The sequence below is a fragment of the Stenella coeruleoalba genome (genome assembly GCF_951394435.1).
Source record: "Stenella coeruleoalba genome assembly, chromosome: 6".
Classification (NCBI taxonomy): domain Eukaryota; kingdom Metazoa; phylum Chordata; class Mammalia; order Artiodactyla; family Delphinidae; genus Stenella; species Stenella coeruleoalba.
Window position 1 is genome coordinate 69,718,468 of NC_137151.1, and position 20,955 is coordinate 69,739,422.

The following is a 20,955-nucleotide window of genomic DNA, read 5'->3' on the forward strand; positions in this document are numbered from 1 at the left end:
AATTCTATCAAACATTTATGGTAGGGCTTCCCTGGTGGCGCAGTGGTTGAGAGTCTGCCTACCGATGCAGGGGACACGGGTTCGTGCCCCAGTCTGGGAAGATCCCACATGCTGCAGAGCGGCTGGGCCCGTGAGCCACGGCTGCTGAGCCTACGCGTCCGGAGCCTGTGCTCCGCAATGCTTCGAAGAGGCCACAACAGTGAGAGGCCCGCTTACCGCAAAAAAACACAAAACAAACAAACAAACAAAAACATTTAGGGTAAAAATAACACTAATCCTCCACAAACTCTTTCAGAAAATCAAGGAAGAAATACTTTTGAACTCAATTTATAGGGCTAATATAACCCTCATTTCCAAACCAGACAAAGATCTGGAAAAAAGAAAGAAAGAAAGAAAAGAAAACCACAGAACTGATGATCCCTCATTAACACAGATGTAAAAATCCTTTAAAAAATATCTTAGCAAATCAAATCAAACATAATGCAAAAAGAATTATTCATCATGAATAACTGAGTTTATTCTGGCAATACGAGCAGCTTATTATCCAAAAATCAGTCTATGAAAGTCACCATATTAATACAATAAAAAAGAAACACCATATGATCATTTCAATAACAAAAAGAAGTACATTTGGAACAGTCTATGACATAAATCACAGCAACATCCTTTTTGACCCACCTCCTACAGAAATGGAAATAAAAATAAACAAATTGGACCTAATGAAACTTAAAAGCTTTTGCACAGCAAAGGAAACCATAAACAAGACGAAAAGACAACACTCAGAATGGGAGAAAATATTTGCAAATGAAGCAACTGACAAAGAATTAACCTCCAAAATTTATAAGCAGCTCATGCAACTCAATGTCAAAAAACCAAACCACCTAATCCAAAAATGGGCAGAAGACCTAAACAGATATTTCTCCAAAGAGGATATACAGATTGCCAACAAAGACATGAAAAGATGCTCAACATCACTAATCATTAGAGAAATGCAAATCAAAACTACAATGAGGTATCACCTCACACCAGTCAGAATGGCCATCATCAAAAAATCTACAAACAATAAATGCTGGAGAGGGTGTGGAGAAAAGGGAACCCTCTTGCACTGTTGGTGGGAATGTAAATTGATACAGCCACTATGGAGAACAGTATAGAGGTTCCTTAAAAAACTAAAAATAGAACTACCATACGACCCAGCAACCCCACTACTGGGCATATACCCTGAGAAAAAGCATAGTACAAAAAGAGTCATGAACCACAATGTTCACTGCAGCTCTATTTTCAATAGCCAGGACATGGAAGCAACCAAGTGTCCATTGACAGATGAATGGATAAAGAAAATGTGGCACATATATACAATGGAATATTACTCAGCCATAAAAAGAAACAAAATTGAGTTATTTGTAATGAGGTGGATGGACCTAGAGTCTGTCATACAGAGTGAAGTAAGTCAGAAAGAGAAAAACAAATACCATATGCTAACACATATATATGGAATCTAAAAAAAACAATGGTTCTGAAGAACCTAGGGGCAGGACAGGAATAAAGACGCAGACGTAGAGAATGGACTTGAGGACATGGGGAGGGGGAAGGGTAAGCTGGGACGAAGTGAGAGAGTGGCATGGACTTATAAATACTACCAAATGTAAAATAGATAGCTAGTGGGAAGCAGCCGCATAGCACAGGGAGATCAGCTCAGTGCTTTGTGACCACCTGGAGGGGTGGTATAGGGAGGGTGGGAGGGAGACACAGGAGGGAGGAGATATGGGGATATATGTATATGTATAGCTGATTCACTTTGTTATAAAGCAGAAACTAACACACTATTGTAAAGCAATTATACTCCAATAAAGATGTTAAAAAAAAATACAAATTTAAGGAGAGCTTGCCAATTACTTCCTAGTTTTAGCTGCTATCATGTAATAATATGAGGCTTGGAGAGAGGATATCATGGAAATACTAAGGGTGGAAACATGAAAAGATAAAAATAATCTGGGCTTTTATGACATTGTTGGGTTGCTGAACCAACCCTTGAATTTTTTCATATGTAAGACAAATAAACTCCTTTTGTTAAACCAAAAAAAAAGAAATGCATTTGATAAAATCCAGTACCCATTCAGGATGAAAGTCTTCAGGCAACTATGAATAGAAGAGAACTTCTTCAACCTGATTAAGGGCATATACAAATAACCTACAATAGCAAGAAAAAATTTTTAAATACTTCAGGATAAATTTTAAAAATATGTACAAAACCTGTATACTATAACCTATCAATACAAAATATTGTTGATAGAAGACCTATGTAAATTAAGAGATTTACCATGTTCACAGAGTGGTAGTCTCCATACTTAGTTTCAATACAAAGTCAAAAATCAATAAAAACTCAGCAGGCTGAGTTTGTTGGGGTTTTTTGTTTGTTTTTGTTTTGCAGTACATGGGCCTCTCACTGTTGTGGCCTCTCTTGTTGCGGAGCACAGGCTCCGGACGCGCAGGCTCAGGGGCCATGGCTCACGGGCCCAGCCGCTCCGCGGCATGTGGGATCTTCCCGGACCAGGGCACAAACCCGTGTCCCCTGCATCAGCAGGCAGACTCTCAACCACTGCACCACCAGGGAAGCTAGCAGGCTGTTTCTTAATTTGTAGAAATTAATGCTGAATCTAAAATTTGTATAGAGAACCTAGAAAAGCCAAAAGTATCTTGAAAAAGAACAAAGTTGGAAGACCTATACTATTTGATTTTAAAACTTACTAAAGCTACAGTAATCAAAACAGTGTGGTATTGGCAGAATAGACAAACAGAACAATGGAATAGAATAGAGTCCAGAAATAGACCAATATTTGACCCCAAAATGTGGTCAACTGATTTCTGACAAGGTGCCAAGTCAATTCACTGAGAGAAAATATCAGATGTTTCTGAAACAACTAGCTATCTGTATTGAAAAATATTAACTTTAACCCCTTACCTCATGCCATATGCAAAATTAAACTGGATGACAGGCATAAATGTAAGTACTAACATTATTAAACTTTAATAAAAGAAAACCTTTGTGACACTGAGTTGGGTAAAGATTTATTAAACAGGGTACAAAAAGCAATGAGTCACTGGAGAAAAAAATGATAAAATGAACATCGTAATGAAAAACTTTTGCTCTTTGAAAGACAAAATCAAGAAAACAAAAAGGCAAGCCACAGTCTGGGAGAAAATTTCACAAACATATATCTGATAAAGGACTTGTAGCCAGAACATACAAAGAACTCTTTCAGCTCAAAATAATACAAACAGTTCAATTTAATACAGGCAAAAGGTCTGAACAGATATTTCACCAAAGCAGACATAAAGATGAGCGTGAAAAGATGTTCATCATTAATCATCTGGAAAACAGAAACTAAAGCCACAATGAGAAACCCTTCAGAATGTCTAAAGTTTAAATGACTGACAATATCAAGTGTTGAAGAGGATGAAGAGTATCTGGAACTCACATATTGCTGGTGTGAAATGAAAATTGCAGCCACTTTGTTTTGTTTTGGCCACACCGCACAGCTTGAGGGATCTTAGTTCCCCAACCAGGGATTGAACCTGCACCCTCGGCAATGAAAGCATGGAGCTCTAACCACTGGACCACCAGGGAATTTCCAACAGCCACTTTGGAAAACAGTATGTGGCAGTATCTTATAAAGCTAAACATATATTTACCATATGTTTCAGCAAGCCCATTTCTAGGTATAATATTTATCCAAAAGAAATAGAAATATATGCTCACACAAAGACTTGAATACCTATATTCATAACAGTAAAGTTGGAAATTTGAAATTCAAACATCCCCATCAACTAATAAATGGATAAGCAAACTGTGATATATCCATACTATCATTACCATAGCAATAACAAAGAACAAAATGTTAACACACAATATGGATAAATCTCAAAAACATTATGCTAGTTTAAAAAAGTCTAACACAAACATACCGTATGATACTATATGAAATTCTAAAAATGATAAATCTATAATGATAGAAAGCAGACTAGTGGTTTCTAGAGCAAAAGGGTTGGAGGAACTGCAAAAGAATATGAGGAAACATTCTAGGATGATTAAAATGTATTTATTGATTGTGATGGTGGAAACATACTGTATACAATAAACAAAATTCATCAAGCTGTACAGTAAGAATGGGTGATTTTATTATATGTAAAATATACCTCAATAATGTTTGGGGAAAACTTCTTATCTAGAGAAACAATATATAAAATTATCTTTGATAAGATTTCATACTTGATTACAGAAGCTCAACATTATAGGCTCTTAGGAAATTAAGACTGAATTTCACATATTTTGAAATCTTAATATGGGAAAAAGCAGTTTACAATGATTTGTTGTCAAACGAATTTCAAAAATTATTCTGGTCTCAGGTTTCTAGAAATAAAAGTGAAAGGTGATTAAAAATTTTTACTAAAAATCATAGAAGAAAAAATTGTAAACAATATCAATTTAAAATTGTGTCGCCCGGGACTTCCCTGGTGGCGCAGTGGTTAAGAATCTGCCTGCCCAATGCAGAGGACACGGGTTGGATCCGTGGTCTGAGAAGATCCCACATGCCACAGAGCAATTAAGCCTGTGAGCCACAACTACTGAGCCTGCGCTCTAGAGCCCGTGAGCTACAACTACTGAAGCCCGTGCGCCTAGAGCCCATGCTCCACAACAAGAGAAGCCACCGCAATGAGAAGCCTATGCACTGCAAAGAAGAGTAGCACCCGCTCGCCGCAACTAGAGAGGGCCCGCGCGCAGCAACAAAGACCCAACATAGCCAAAAATAAAATTTAAAATAATAAACTAAAAAATAATAAAATAAAATAATGCTATCACAAAAAATAAAAAATTTGAGGGGATCAATTTGCTATAGAGGGATTAATTGCATTCTACTCCTGATAACTTAGGGACTTTCCTAGATTCATTCTCTACGATTTGGGGCTTTTCTAAACTCCTCATGTGACCCTGTGGCTATACGAAGAGGCTCTTGACAAGGTACTTAGGATATTAAAAGCTGAATATTTCACCACGGTCCTGGGCCTAGAGAAATAAAGAGCTTCTTATCACAAAATGGGGGTGCAGGGTGGAATAAAACGAAGAAAACAAAGTATGTTTCTGCAAAAAACTTTATTTTAAAAAGGAACCTTCTTTTTTTTATGTCAAACTCATCAATGCAAAATTTTGTTTTCAAAAGATTTCCTCAATGAAGCAGTTCCTTTCTGTGCTATTTAGTACTGTATTTTTACAAGCCCCAGGCTGAGCAAACCATGATTGAGAGAAGCCATCTTATGCACATTGCTGTTGTCCCACATCATTCAGAACAAACCTTTTTAGATCGTTAACTACCACAGGAATGCTGATTACACAGGCACCAGCAATTTCCTAACCAATGACCACCTGAACAATGATGTGTTCAGCTCCTCAGACCCTGCAGCCTTTCAAAGGTGAATCATTTCAGTTTGGAACTAGATCTCCATAGCAACTTCCCTTTGAGGGTTTTAGAATCACCATACAGTAATTCTATGATCATCAAGCTCAACCATTCCCAATGGTTCTTTTCACAGCAGATGGAAAAGGAAGCCTTGAAATTTTACAGTCTATTTCAAGCAATTCATCTGGCAGCCTATTAGAATTCAAAATATTTCGACCTTCAATCACAAAGCGTGTTATCTGAAGCTGTGGTGATCTCAAGTCAAGACAAGCAGACGTTTTAGTCTAATCATCCATGATGAGAAGAGACTGACAAAAACTCTTAATTCAACCACCATCAAAATGCTTATTTTAACTGCATGAAAGTCTTTCAACAGGCAATGAAAACATACCATGTACCATTTTAACACAACCTTCTGTTCAAGGAAAATATGAATTCTTAATATTGACATGGATCTCTGTGCTTCTTAGACTGCTTGGAACAAATATGTTTCTTAAAAGTCAGCATAAATCCAATTTAAGAGCACTATTATTCACCGCTTGTAAAAGCCAGAAACCATAAGCAAATGGCAATGGACTTACGATAAAGTCAGCCAGTTTAATAAAATCAAGTACATCTGGATCATTTAAATTTTTTTTCAGGCAAACCCTAACATGCTTAATCAGAAAATATGAATTCCTCAAGAAATTAATACCACTTAAAAGAAAAAGACAGATCTTAAAGAAAATCTTAATTTACAAAAAGTCCTTGACTTACCCCAATTTAACCAATTCTCTAATGGGTTCAGAATATACTAACCTTCTTTAAAATACTGGATTCAATCACATTAAAAAGCTGTACATTTCAAATTGCTAATAAATTCACTTCAGTTTTATCCAAACCCTTTTATACTTGAAATATCAACTATACGTAATAATTTCATTAAATAATTTTCAGAATTTATTATACATGCAAACCAAATATAGGTATTTTTCAGTATTCTTAGAGATATTTAGTGGCATTTTAGAAGCCTATGCAAAATTTTTAAATGCCTATTTTCTAATTACTAATCAAATCAAAACACAGTTCCCTGTGGCTTCCCTGGTGGCGCAGTGGTTAAGAATCCTCCTGCCAATGCAGGGGACACGGGTTCGAGACCTGGTCCAGGAAGATCCCACATGCCACGGTCCAACTAAGCCCGTGCGCCACAACTACTGAGCCTGCACTCTAGAGCCCACAAGCCACAACTACTGAGCCCATGTGCCACAACTACTGAAGCCCACGCACCTAGAGCCTGTGCTCTGCAACGAGAAGCCACTGCAATGAGAAGCCCGCGCACCACAACGAAGAGTAGCTCCCACTCGCTGCAACCAGAGAAAAGCCTGCGTGTAGCAATGAAGACCGAACACAGCCAAAAAAAAAAATTAAAATAATAAAATAAATAAATTTATATATATAAAAAAAACACAGTTCCCTATGAAGAACTAAACTAACTTTAAGGATAAACTAAACACCGGTGTAAAAAAGAAAAACAAAAAACAACACAACAACTATAATCTATGAATCACTAAATCAATTCAAAGCAGATAATTTTTTTAAAATATCAGAACATAAATATTAACTACTTTTGCATAACCTCAAATGTAAAATAGAACATGGAAATATACATGGTTTTTCAAACTACCACTATTGAACTAATAACCCATTATTAATTTATGAATCCACCTCCTTCCACAAAGGAACAAATACCAGTTCCTCAGCGCTCTGGAAAAAGATCTAAATTTAATTATTTAAATTTAGCAAACAAAAATTTTAATAGACTTACTCTACTTCCTTAAGACAAACAGAAACACAGACGTAAACACACTTCATATGATCAAACTGTTATTACTTTCTGCATAAATTGTGCCAGCTAATTTAAATTGTCTTTATATGAGCCTATGAAATAAGTATATTTCAAATCAAATACATATATATTTTATTTTCTTCCTAATATCTTTAACCTAAATTTTATACTTGGTTTAAATATTTAATCACAAAGAGAAAAGATAGCAAAATTATTTTATGTTGTAGAATTAGTTCCCCAAAATTTGTACAAGCTAGATAAACTCCTGACTTCTGAAAACTGGTACAAAGTTTTAAAGGAAAAATAAGCAACTTAACTTATTTTAAATAACAGCAACATTAAAATCTCCTTCTAAGGAATATCTCCTCTTATTTTCAAAATCTCCACTTCTACCAGGAAATACAGAAGTGTAAGGAAGATGCCAGAACATTATGCCTTATTTGCCTTATTTTGGATTGGTTTAGTTTATGATCTGAGGTATATGACTTAAATTTAAACCAAGGATAATGCTTAAACTAAAAGGATAATGAGGGCTTCCCTGGTGGCGCAGTGGTTGAGAGTCCGCCTGCCGATGCAGGGGACACGGGTTCGTGCCGCGGTCTGGGAAGATGCCACGTGCTGCGGAGCGGCTGGGCCCATGAGCCATGGCCCCTGAGCCTGCGCGTCCGGAGCCTGTGCTCCGCAACGGGGGAGGCCACAACAGTGAGAGGCCCGCGTACCGCAAAAAAAAATTAAAAAATTTAAAAAATAATGAGCAGATTATAAGCACATACGTTCATGCATTTTTCTTTTTTCTTTTTTTTTTTTTTTTTTGCGATATGTGGGCCTCTCACCATTGTGGCCTCTCCCGTTTGCGGAGCACAGGCTCCAAACGCAAAGGCCCAGCGGCCATGCCTCACGGGCCCAGCCGCTCCGCGGCACGCGGGATCCTCCCGGACCGCGGCACGAACCCGCATCCCCTGCACCGGCAGGCGGACTCCCAACCACTGCGCCACCAGGGAAGCCCTGCATTTTCTATTTTTAACTGTAAGTATTGACAGTTTATTTTACCCATATCGGGGGTGGGGGGAAAACACAACCAAGAGGATAATTTAAAAACTTAACTAATAAAATTCTCACTAATACCCCAAATTCTCAAAGTGCAACTTAATGGCTACAGTATGACAACAATGTGAAAAATTGCAGGCTATTAGTACTTCAAAGTTTAAAAGAACAGAAACTTCTCAAAGTAGTTACGTATGAACATTGTTACATAATACTGAGTTCAGTTTATTAAAAATTCTAAACTTCATGTCGATATGCTAGATATTCAAATATATATCTTTGCTGGCCTACAAGGCTCTTTTAGGGGCACCCTGCCTTAACTAAAGGAATACTTTAAAAATCTTCACTATCAGTAATTATAGAACCTCTAAATATTTTTACTCAATTATCTGTAAAACAGACAGAAGCTCACGTGGGATGCCTGACAATATGTAAAGGTTAAATAGACATTTCTATTGGTGGTAACAACATTATAATAAACTTCCATTTATTGACTAATTCTGAGTTATTATGAATGCCATCATTTGTCTTAATTTCCCAATTTGGCTGTGAATTTTTTAAGGACAGATATATTATGAATTTTATTAACCTAGCCCTAAGGGCTTTACATTGTAGGTATTTAATAAATGTTTGCTATCTCTTGTTAGATAGCAGTGATGGTTATAATTCAAAAACTCCATGTTCCTAAAACATTCTGGACTGGTAACTAAACTTACATTTCACTTGCCAGTCACATAACAAGAACCAGAAAAAGAAAATTAATTTGTTGTGAAAGATTAATGAAAGAGAAGATATCTTGATATCTTTATTTTTCACATTAATTTTACTCTTCCCTTCCAAATTTACAAGAACCCTATTCCTAACAATAAGCTAACATGCAACTATTGAGTTTAGCAGTCTAGGGCAAACTTAAGTTTATTTTATAACATATAATCAAGCAACAAACTGCACACTGAAAACAGCAGCTACTAGCTAATAATAGCAGAAACATTTCTTTCAATGAAGGAAAAAATCTAAAGATTCCATAATAAAATATAGTTTGTTATAAATATAATATTTACATGGAAAAAATTTACATTCAGTATAACACTACAACTATAGAGCAAATGTATCCATTTTTATTCTTATCAATAGCCTTATCAATATTCTTATCAAATGCCTACATTTTAACAAGTATTGGGAATATGTGAGTAAAATCAAACTATTCGACTTTTAAGTCCAGAATCAGAAATCCACCCATATGATCAGAGTACAAATTTGGTGTGTGTGTGTGTGTGTGTTAGTGCTCTGTTTCTTCAATCAATATAGCAAAAGTGTAGTTACCACAGTACTTGACCTCTGACTGGGGCAGCAATCTAAAGGAAAATACCTCTAGCAAATGTGTTACTCCTCAGATAAGACAGCAGGATGCAGTATAATGGCTAAAACTTCTTTCCTAAAGACAGTCATACTGCTTCGATGATATTCTAAGTCTCCAATACTCTGTGGACACAAAACTTCAGGAGCACCTTTTTCTATTAGACTATAGACAGAATACTAAAGAAAGAAACTGTAAGTTACACTGGAATTTTGGCTATCTGGGAAACCATACAAATCTAAAATATTAAAAGCATTTAAGAGGTGTTCATAATAAATGCTAAAGCCTTAAAGATAAACAAATACTAACAGTATGTTCTGGTTAAGGAGGCAGCTTACTAACAAGCCTTTAAAATGTGTACACTCTTTGGCTCAGTAATTTCTACTTTTAGCAACTTACCCTAAGGAAAAAAACCTCAGGCAAGTGGACCATGGTGTATATAAGGTATGTACAAGGACGTATGTAGCAACACATACCCACACATTCAACAAATATCGAGGGGCACCCATGTGCATACTGTCATGGAACTTACATACTAGAAGGAGAAACAGATAATAAATGGATAACTGGCTATTATTTACTCAGAGAGAATGATGAAAAAGGAGCATTTGGCAACGTGGAGGTTATTGATGACCTAGACAAGAGCATTCTCAAATGCTCTTTTGGGGGGCAAAACCTCACTGAAGTTAAAAAAAAAAAAGAATGGAATGCAAAGAAGTGGACACAGTACAAACAACATCTTTTCAGTCTCGTTGCAAAAGAGAACAGAGAGTAGTAGCTGGATGGGGTCATTACCCCATGTTTGCACGGTCATGGGAACAAATCAATAGAGAGGAAACATGATACAGGAAAGAGAGGGCAGGGCAGCAGGATCACAATCACATGTGAGAGGGAAGCAGATTTAACAAGTTGGCCTTGGCAGGGACAATTCACCTGTTATACTAAAAGGAAAAGAAGAGTATATGATACAGGTGGATATAGAAGAACAGAACTCAAAAACACCAGGCCCTACTCCACCTCAGGCCCCTTGCATTTCCTACTGTGCCCCCAAAATTTAAATAATTTGATCCCTTACCTCCTTTAGTTCTTTACTCAAATGACAACTTCTCAGTGAAGCCTTCCTTTGCAGTGTTTAAAACTGCAATCCCCACCCAAACACTTACTATTCTCTTTCTGTACTTTATTTTCCTTAGTATTTATTACCATCAAATATACAGCATAATTTTACTTTTTAAACATTTTGTTTATTGCCTATAACAAATCTCTAAAGATACCATTAAAAACTCTGACATCTCTTTAAGAAAATGGGACACTACTTCAACAACCACAAAAGGTCAATCTTTGCTAATATGACTACTATATCTGCATATTAACATACTCTCAGAAGAAGTTTACCATCATCAGTTCTGAGGGAGAAATCAGTTATATCAGCCACTGGCATCAGAATGAACTGGCCAATGGCAAAGTCAAACTATTGATAATCCAACCATCAGCTGTGCAACAGCAAGCTGGAACTGAGACCAGGAGAGCCCAGTCTCTTACGGGTTTCTTCAGGTATTCAGGAAGTATACACTAGGGCAGAGAAAATAAGGCAGCACATGATCTAGGTTGGGGAAAAGAGAATCCTAACTTGAAAATCTGATTACAACACACAGCACTAATAGTTTTCATCTTTTCATACTACCTGTTAAGTACACCAAATAGCTATCATATACCTATATTTAATGATAACTAGGTTGTTCTTATTGATGTAGAGACAAAAGAACTGGTGGCACTGTGATATATAAGATGGAAAAAAAGGAGGTGGGGGAAGAAATGGTTTTGACCTAGATACTACCTCTTATAAGCTGAATGACATTAGGCAAGTCAAAATCTAGTCTCAGTTTCTTTGTGGTAAAATGTACTTTCCTCTTAAGATTGTTCTAAAGATTAACTATGATTCATGTGAAAGGCCCAGCACAGTACTGGCCCTAAATGGAACTCAATAAATGGTACTCAGTTAAATCTTCCCATTGTACTACCAGAAATGTTCAGATCTCCAGAGATAGGGAATTTAACTTTGATTTCCAGATCAAGATGACAAATAGAAAAAAATGAGGCATTTGGGGAGGGACACAAGTATATTCTCCAATCCCATTTATTCCTCTCTTGTTCCCAACTTGTAGGCTATACAATGTGCAATTAAAGAAGGAAATTCAAGCCTGGTTCCATGCTGATTGGTCAGCTGCCCACAGAAGCAAAGCAGAAAATTTCAAGTATCCAAAGCTGGTCTTTGGACATCAAGTTTGATATCTATCAAATTAAATTCAGCCTTCAAAAATGGGTATTTTCCCCTTTCCCTTTTATTGTGGGCTAGATTTGACTTGCTTCCAAAGAAAAGGAAAAATATGAAAAGGAAAAAATAGTAACTTTACAGTGAAAATACCTGGCAAACACCACCTTCATCGAGTGATAAAGCTTTACATATCCCTGATGTCATGTAGATACCATGTATTCCTGGATATGATGTGAAAGGCACTTCACCTCTGTGGTATTCTTTCCAAAAACCCATAACCCTGGTTTAATCATGAGAAAAACATCAGATAAACCCAATCTGAGGGAACTACAAAACACTTCAACTGTCAAAACTGTGAAGGTCATGAAAAAGAAGGAAAGACTAAGAACTATCAGAGGAGACCAAAGAAGGCTAAGGAAACATGACAAGTAAATAAGATGTGGTCTCCTGAATTGGATCCTGGAATAGAAAAAGAACTTCAGTAGATAAAATGGTGCAATCCAAATAAAGTCTGGAGTTTAGTTAATAGTAATGTACCAATGCTGGTTTAATAAATGTACCATGTTTTATGTACTTAGTTTTTACAAATGCACCATGGTAAAATAAGGGGATATTGAAACAATGATAACATAAGAGGAAACTGAAACTGGGTGAGGGGTATATGAGAACTCTCAGTGCTATCTTTGAAACTTTCCTGTAAATCTATAATTATTCCAAATAAAAAGTTTATTTACACAAAAAGGGGCATTTGATGGCATGGAAAGATATTCAGGATATTTTAAATGAGAAAATCAAGTTTCAGTAAAATAAGTATAGTATGATCTTACATTCTTTGAAAATGGATTTTTTAATTATAAAAGTAATGTGTTCACATATTTAGAATACACAAGTGTATTTTTATTTTTTTAAATGATCGTCTTTATGCCTGTGGTCTTTTACCAACTCTGTTTGGTTTTTTGTTTTTTTAATTTATTGTATTTTTGGCTGTGTTGGGTCTGCGTTTCTGTGCGAGGGCTTTCTCTAGTTGCGGCAAGCAGGGGCCACTCTTCATCGCAGTCCGCAGGTCTCTCACTATCACGGCCTCTCTTGTTGCGGAGCACAGGCTCCAGATGCGCAGACTCAGTAGTTTGTGGCTCACGGGCCCAGTCGCTCCGCGGCATGTGGGATCTTCCCAGACCAGGGCTCAAACCCGTGTCCCCTGCATTGGCAGGCAGATTCTCAACCACTGCGCCACCAGGGAAGCCCTACACAAGTGTATAAGCCACAGTAAAACCAGAACACAAAGAGAGCCAAAATTCGAGTGAATTAACAAGCAAAAAGTTTATTTCTCTTTAATTTCAATCTTGAAACAAATGGTCCAGCTTAGCGAGGCAGCTCTGCTCCTTGCAGTCATTCATGGATCCAGGTTCCTTCCAAGACATGACTCAACCATCCTCTAAGGCACCACCATCATCTGCATGGTCTAAGTGCTTCCAATTAAATCAGCATAAAAGGAGAAAAGCAACTACTATAGGAGGCATAGTCAATGCCTTAAAATCTAGGACAAGTATCACCTATCACTTCTTTTCACAATCCACTGCTAAAACTGCAGACACATGTCCATTCTCATGGTGGATTTGGAAATGTAGTAAAGATGAACGGACATGTACAAGGAAGGAAAACATGGATTTTTGTGGACTAGTAACTGCCACCAGAAAAGTTATGCAAAAAGAAGAAATTATCTAGCAATCCCCAAAAAACCATTGTTAACATTTGAATACATTTTTGAGGCTTTTTTTCCATAGGGCTTAAACAAAACCAGAATACCTACTTTTTCATTTCATGAGTCACAGGCACCTGTCCACTTTAATATAAACTGCACAGTATTCCACTGAATTAATGTGCTATATCCAATTTCCCTTAATCTATATTTTATCCATTTTTAAGACCTTCCTACAGTACCTAACAAAGAATCACGTGAACAGGTTGATTTTTTAAAGTATTCTTAATATACAAACAACAACAGAAAACATAACGAAAGAGAAGACCACATTTATAATACCAAAAGCAACAAAAAAGATAAAAAACCCAGAAATTAACTGTACAATAAATGTACAAAACCAACACAAAGAGGACCTTTCCAAACACTTCAAAAGTAGACATGAACAAGTAAAAGAACACACCATGTTTCTGAACGAAAAGATTATAAATTCTTTTAAAATTAACATAAATTTAATGTCATCATAATAATGCCAACGAGATTTCTTTTTCAGAGATGAGGAAAGCTGATTATTAAGTTTATTGAATGTCATCATAATAATAATGCCAACAAGATTTATTTTCTGTGATGAAGAAAGATGATTATTAAGTTTATACAGAAAAATAAATAAGCAAAACTAGCCAGGAACACTATGAAAATGAAGGAAACAGCCCTACCAGATACTACAATATGTACAAAGTCTTGATGATTTTTTTAAAAGTGTCGCATTAGGAAATGAATAAACTGACACACTGATGAAACAGAGAAAGATCTGAAATAGACCCAAGTACTTATAGGAATCTAGCATATGCCAAAGGTGTCAAGTCAGTAAAGAACAGACTTTAATAAATATTATTTGACAACATTATGAAAGGAATACTTAAAAAATATATACACATAGTAGAATCGATGTGTTGCAGTGTACACAAAGATAAACTCTAAATGGATTAGAGATTTACAAGTAAAAGATGAAACCATAAACATACTGAAAGAAAATATGATGAATTACTTTATAGCCCTGAGTTGCGGAAGGCCTGTTTTTTTTTTTTTGGCCGAGCCAGATGGCTTGCAGAATCTTTGTTCCCCAACCAGGGATCAAACTCATGCCCCCTGTAGTGGAAGCACAGAGTCCTAACCACTGGACTGCCAGGGAATTCCCTGGAGAAGGCCTCTTTGATAACAACTGAGCTCAACTACCAAAACATATTTGTATAGCAAAACGGACCATAAAGAAAAAGACAAATGACTAATTGGGAAAAAATATCTGCAACTCATAGATCTAATATTCCCAACATAAAAGAATTCTTAGTTATTATGGAAAAGAAAGAAAGAAAGAAGGAAAGAAGGGAGGAAGGAAGGGAGGGAGGGAGGGAGGGAGGAAGGAAGGAAGGGAAGAAGGAAGGAAGGGAGGAAGGAAGGAAGGAAGGACAACCCAATAGGAAAATGGGCAAGCAACATAAACAGGCAATCTGAAGAAAAACACGAACAGCTATTAAACATCCGAAGAGATGTTCAACTTCACTTATAATGAGAACAGCAAATTAAAACTACACCCACATACCAATTCTCTCCTAACGACCTGCAAAAAATCTGTAAGTTTAACACACATTCTGCTAGCAAGGTTATAGAGAAACAAGTATTCTCATACATTGCTGGAAGCAGTACAAAAACTGCACAACCCCTATGAAGGAAATCTGGCAGTATCTGCCATAATTACCAATGCATTTTCCCTTTAACTCAACAATTCCATTTCTGGGAATCTCCCTCATAAACTTACACATTTATGAAATAACATAAGTACTAGATTACTCATTGTGGCATTATAACATAATCACAGCAAAAAACTGGAAATAAGCCAAGTATCCAGCAATACTGAACCTCCTGAATAAATGATGACCCAGCCGCACAATGAAATACAATGTATCTGTGAAGAAAAATGAAAACAATCTCTGTGCACTGATATGGAGAGCTCTCCAGGACATTTTAAATATCAAAAGCAAAGTGCATCACAGTTTATATGGCAGGCATTTTGTTTAGGAAAGGGAAAGAAAAAATATTTAACTGTATTTGCTTGTAACTGTATAAAAAAACTATCGAAGAATAAGCAAGAAACTAGTAAAAATAAATACTAGGGACTTCCCTGGTGGCGCAGTGGTTAAGAATCTGCCTGTCAATGCAGGGGACACAGGTTCGAGCCCTGGTCTGGGAAGATCCCACATGCCGCAGAGCAACTAAGCCCGTGCGCCACAACTACTGAGCCTGCGCACCAGAGGCCGCATGCCACAGCTACTGAGCCAGTGTGCCATAACTACAGAAGCCCGTGTGCCTAGAGACCATGCTCGGGAACAAGAGAAGCCACTGCAATAAGAAGCCTGCGCACCGCAACAAAGAGTAGCCCCCACTCGATGCAACTAAAGAAAGCCCCCATGCAGCAACAAAGACCCAACGCAGCCATAAATTAATTAATTAATTAAATACTAGAGTTGGAGGGGGCATGGTAGATAGAGACAAGGTGAAGAAGACTTTTCAGTGTTTATCTTTAGATATCATTTTACTTTTGAGCCACATATATAATTACATATTCAAAACAATTAATTTGAGATTTAAATTTAATATTTCTCAGTCTTTTACATACATTATATCTCATTTAAACCTCACTATGTAAACGAGGTATGATAATAATCTCCACTTTACTCAAACAGCCTAACTGTTACTGCTTGTACAAAACTAGTTAGTAAGTAACAAAGCTGGAATTTAAAACCACAAATATCTTTCCAAACATTGAATTATTTTCAAAGGCAAGCAGTATTGCTTCAAGTTAGTTACATGAAAGTTACCAACAAAATATTAAGCACAGATTTTTTTTTTTTTTTTTTTGCGGTATGCTGGCCTCTCACTGTTGTGGCCTCTCCCGTTGTGGAGCACAGGCTCTGGACGTGCAGGCTCAGCTGTCATGGCTCACGGGCCCAGCCGCTCCACGGCATATGGGATCTTCCCGGACCAGGGCACGAACCCGTGTGCCCTGCATCGGCAGGCAGACTCTCAACCACTGCGCCACCAGGGAAGCCCTTAAGCACAGATTTTAACCTACAACACATTAGTATTTATCAACAAGTAATGTGTAAGCATTCTTACTGTAGTATATATAGTCAGCGATATTCCAAAGGGAAAAGTATAGCTAGCCCTAGAAATGGATGTGTACCTAATAACAGATTATAGTTCACAAATGAATTTTGAAAACTTCCTACATTAAAAACTAACTCCTAATCCAATGTCATTTAGGTAACTGATAAGACAGAACAGCTTTAATGTGTATTTACTGTAATACTTTTTTCCTTTATTTCAGATTGGTGTTTCTAAAGTCTGGAATACAATGTACCCTCTTATCTCTAGTCATACCCAAGTCAATTTTTATTCCCTAAAATGAAAATTACTCCTTGAAGTAAATTACCATTAAACAGGCGGGTATCACAGGACAGTATCTGAATTCTTCCTTATGCAAGTAAATGAGTATCTAAATTCTAGATGCCCAATAGGTCCAGGAACTTCCTTTATCATGGCACACATGTACAAAGAAATGAAACTGTGGTTGGAAGTACTTTGCCATTCCCTGGTTTAGACTATCCACGTTTAACGTGATTACTGATATGACTAGATTAAAATTTACCATCTTACTATTTTCTATTTGTTCCATCTATTCTTTCTTTATTCCTCTTTCTCTAACTTCTCTTATGCTGAGGATTGTTTACAAGTCCATTGCATTGCTTCCATAGATTTATTATTTATGCCCTTATTTCAAAATTTTTAGTGGTTGTCCAATACACATTTTTAATTAATCTGAGGGCACCTTCAAATATTATACCATTTCATGTGTAGTACAAGGACTTACAGAAATATTATATTTCCAATTCCTTTCTTCCATCTTTTATGCTATTGTCATATCTTTTATAAATGCTATAAACATATAATACTACTTTTGTCTTAGATAGTCAGTTAACTGTTAGAGCAGGGATGAGCCAGCAATAGCCCATGGGCCAACTCTAACCCTCTGCCTGTTTTTAGAAATTGTTTTACTAGAACACAGCCACATTCATTCACTTATATATTTCACACTACAGTGGCAGAGCTGAGTAGACGCAAGAGTGTATGGCTCTTAAAACCTAAAATATTGTCTAGCCCTTTATATAAAAAGTTTGCTGACCTTTATCTCAAATAAATTAAAAATAAGTAATAACTTTTTTTTCCATGTCCAGTGGTCTTTATGTAGATCTAAGTTTGTATAGATCATATTCATCCTGCTTGAAGAACTTGCTTTAACATTTCTTATACAGTAAATCTGCTGTCAATGAATGCCTAGTTTTTGTTTGGCTAAGAAAAACTATTTCTCCTTCATTTTAAAAAAAATTTTCATTGGGGCTTCCCTGGTGGCACAGTGGCTGAGAGTCCGCCTGCCAATGCAGGGGACACGGGTTCGTGTCCCGGTCCGGGAAGATCCCACATGCCGCGGAGCGGCTGGGGCCGTGAGCCATGGCTGCTGAGCCTGCATGTCTGGAGCCTGTGCTCCGCAACGGGAGAGGCCACAACAGTGAGAGGCCCGCGTACCGCAAAAAAACAAAAAACAAACAAACAAAAAACCCTACTCTAATTACACTTGTTTCTCTATTGTTAAAAAGGATTAATTGAATGGCTAAGTATAAATTTTCTAAGGGAAGAGGGCAGACTTCTACTTTAGATCATATCCTTTAGTAAAATTAAATATGATCATAAGAATTCATCTTCTGTGGCTTGTTGATTATAAGAATAAAATACACATACATATACCACAATTCTCTGTATGTCATTATCATCATCTGGTATTCTACAGTGCATTTGGTTAAAAGTTTTTACTTTGTATGAAACACATGAACATGCACATACCCTCCCTCCTTTGCCCACCCTTCCTCCCCCCGCCATCCCAACTCTCTCTGGTGGCAATTTTAAAACTATAGGAATTCTCCAGCTCAGAATGGACCCAAAATACAGGCTTCTGTTTTAGTTAAATATCTTTTCTGAATCCTGCTGTGCTTCAGGTTCCATCTGGATTTCTCTCCTGTTGTTACATCAGTATTTGCAAGAAAATTTCCTCCAGTAAGCATCTACGGGTCTGCAATGTAAAATCCTATCATAAATAACCACTTTAAGGCAGGTAAAAGTAAAAGTTTATATGTTCATTGCCATCCCTTAATTATTACTATGCTTTAAAAAAATCACTGTTAATTTTTTATTCAGATATCACAGGCACAAATTTTCCAGTTGCATGCATCAAAAAAAAAATTGTTAATATACTGTCTTCATATAGTAACTAATCCAAAATAGAAAACTATCCTTGCACCACTGAAGTCTCAGGGACAGATGCACTGATTAGAGACTTCAACGGCATAGCTTATGCTGTCTGAAAGGGCTTCTGAGGCAGATGTTCCATCTTATGACTCATTTGATCATTTACTTATATACTAATGTCCACTATATTACATCATTTACATCAGAGCAACCATGCAGTAAAAAAGAAATTCCAAATTTTGTTCCTGCAAACATAAAGTTCCCATTTAGTTTCAGACTGTTACTGAAAAGAACAAAAAAGTCTTATTTGTGAGTAGTTTTCTGTAGTAGTTCATGTAGAGTTTCTGTATACAAACTATTGTCAAGGTGTAGGAAGCCAATTATATTGCAGAAATATACCACTGGCTACCTTGGAAAATATATTTATACTATACTTTACCTTTATAATATAACTGAATAGTGGCATTCCTACCTAAGCTTTATACAAAATACAAGATAAATTTGCTTTAAGTGAGTAATTTTATTCCATTAGTTCTGAAATCTGTTCACTAAAAAAATGATCTGGATAAAATATTTGTCATTTTAAATAATGTCAATGTATTAGTGCTGTTAACTTATTTTAAAAAATTATAACCAGGACTATTAACAAGACAACAAAAAGGAAATATTCAGATTACTTAAAATCCACTGGTAAAGTTATCTAAGCATCCAGATTGCTGTGTAGAGTTAATGTTACTGTAAGTATAAGAGAAGTTATCTAACAGTCTAAATATTTATTCTAGTATCAATCTTAAGTCTTAATCAAACAGTTATACTTTGTTCTTTTTTAACAGAAGAAAATGAATAAAAATGACTGCAAACACTTTTAACTGGGAATTTAAAAATTAGAACAATACTATTAAAGTGATCATGAATATATCATATCAGAAGTATTAAACTTCATTTGAAAATCAAATCATATGAGAAGGATTATCCACACACGCAGGGTTTTCAACATGTTATCCCTTTATGTAATATTTATTGAAGGCAAATTTTTAAATTGAGAAAAACCTTTAATAATATAACCACCTTATTTGCTATCAAAATGGGGGGAAATTTTTATGAATCTGTCATGTTAAACAGTAGTCAATAGCTACATATAATCAGTAAACAAATTCAGTTCAAGGCAAGAAGAATTAAATCACCATTTAGTGGTTGCAATTTAGATTATTCTAGCGTGTAATACTTTAATTGTATAAAACAAAGCTGATGTCACAAATACAAAAGAACTTCTTGCAAAGCAAGTACCACAAGTAATTTCTATGCTGCCACTGATGGCTGACAAGTGATGAGCACTTTGTTCAAATGTATACACTAGGCACATAAGACAACAGGTGGCTTATAAAAAGAAAATACTGAAGTGAAGCTCTTAAATTGTTCATAATCAACATTTTTATAATGTTTTGCCAGAATATCTGTTTTAATCTTTGAATAGCCAAAAGGTTTCTTCTACAGGGAAATACAGTATTCCCAACATAAAAAAGACGTTGAACCAGACAAACTAAGATTAATACTGGGCTAAAAGTATTTATATGAGACAGTATATTAATATATTGCCAATGTGTTAATATATTACCAGTGTATTTCATAGTTTAGTAACAGGTTAAAATATTTTCAAAATTTTTAAAAAATCTACTCTTATTAGTTGATATCGGAGTACTATTATTCAGTGCTGGACCAAAACCTCCCCATAAAAGCAAGAAACAAACACCCAAGCTCTTTAGGCCTAATTAGCTATCAGTGTTAGAGGTGTTTTCTCATTGATGGAGAAAAGTGAAACAGATGGCGGTGTCCAAAATGACTAGCATTCCTCACTACCACCACCACCCAACCTAAAAATCTAAACTTTTACTGGAGCACTAGAAGCTATGTTGTTTTTGATGTTGTTTCTTAAAAGAGAAT

The 20,955-nt window shown here is 36.2% G+C and overlaps 1 protein-coding gene across 5 annotated transcripts in view; it reads right to left on the reverse strand.

The window, feature by feature from the left end:
- OLA1 (Obg like ATPase 1) overlaps positions 1-20,955 on the reverse strand; it is a 220,717-nt gene that overhangs the window by 148,235 nt on the left and 51,527 nt on the right. The gene's annotated exons all lie outside the window — the stretch shown is intronic.